This window comes from Arachis hypogaea, chromosome 16 (assembly GCF_003086295.3).
Source record: "Arachis hypogaea cultivar Tifrunner chromosome 16, arahy.Tifrunner.gnm2.J5K5, whole genome shotgun sequence".
NCBI lineage: Eukaryota > Viridiplantae > Streptophyta > Magnoliopsida > Fabales > Fabaceae > Arachis > Arachis hypogaea.
The window spans coordinates 101,217,744-101,218,916 of record NC_092051.1 but is presented as its reverse complement, the minus strand read 5'-3'; the positions used below and the strand labels follow the sequence as shown (position 1 = coordinate 101,218,916).

The 1,173-nt window shown below is 44.2% G+C and overlaps 1 non-coding gene across 1 annotated transcript; it reads left to right on the top strand.

The window, feature by feature from the left end:
* Positions 1-773: 773 nt before the first annotated feature.
* Positions 774-877, top strand: LOC112761642 (small nucleolar RNA R71). The gene has a single exon (XR_003182029.1). It is a non-coding gene; the product is annotated as a small nucleolar RNA R71 (small nucleolar RNA).
* Positions 878-1,173: the final 296 nt, after the last annotated feature.

Sequence of the window (1,173 nt, the reverse complement as noted above, 5' to 3'; positions counted from 1 at the left end):
ATCCATCTGTGGGTTTGGGAATTTGCTCAGAGAGATATCCTACTTGAGATTCCAACCTCTTGATTGTGTCTCCCTGGTTCTTGAAACTGGCTCGCACTTCCTCCTTGAACACCTTGTTGTCTTGGATATCCTTGCATATGCCTTCAAGTAGATTTTCAATCCTTGAGATTCTTTCATCAAGTGATGATAAGTCAGGCTGAGGAGGGTTGTTCTGGCCTTGATATGAATGTGGAGAGGTGTTGTTATTGGGATGTTGATATGGTCTAGATGTGAAATTGTTTGGATTTAGGCGTCTTTGATCCAGGCTTTGGTCTTGTTGATTTCCCCACCCAAAGTTTGGGTGATTCCTCCATCCAGGGTTGTAATTCTTGGAGTAAGGATCATGGTTCTGCCTAGGTGAATTCCCAATGTAGTTCGCTTGCTCCTGACTACCCTCTGCTTCTTCATTCACTCCTTCTTGGGTTGTTGATGAAGTGGAGATTGCTGCCACTTGGTTCCTCTCCATCTTCTTGGTGAGGTCAGCCAGCTGTTGGGTAATGAGCTTGTTTTGGGCCAACAGAGCATCTACATTGTTTAGCTCCATTACTTCTCTTGTGTTCCCTCTTTCGGAAGCATAGAAGTAGTCGTTCTCTGCTACTGTTTCAATGACATCTATAGCCTCCTCAATGGTTTTCTTCTTGTTCAAAGATCCTCCGGATGAATGGTCTACGGCCTTCTTTGACTCATAAGAAAGCCCTTCATAGAAAATGTGCAGCTGCACCCATTCGTTGAACATGTCAGGTGGACACCTCCTTGTTAGGTCTTTAAACCTCTCCCATGCTTCATATAGAGTCTCACCATCTTGTTGCCTGAAGGTTTGGACCTCAGCTCTCAGCCTATTAATTCTTTGAGGAGGGTAAAATCTTGCTAAGAATTTGTTCACCACGTCTTCCCAAGTTGTCAAGCTTTCCCTTGGGAAAGATTCCAGCCACTTGGCTGCCTTATCCCTGAGTGAGAATGGAAATAAAAGCAGTCTATAGGTGTCAGGATGAACACCATTAGACTTCAATATGTCACATATTCTCAGGAAGGTGGTTAAATGTTGATTTGGGTCCTCTTGGACACTTCCTCCGAACGAACAGTTGTTCTGCACAAGGGTGATGAGCTGTGGCTTCAGTTCAAAATTGTTGGCAT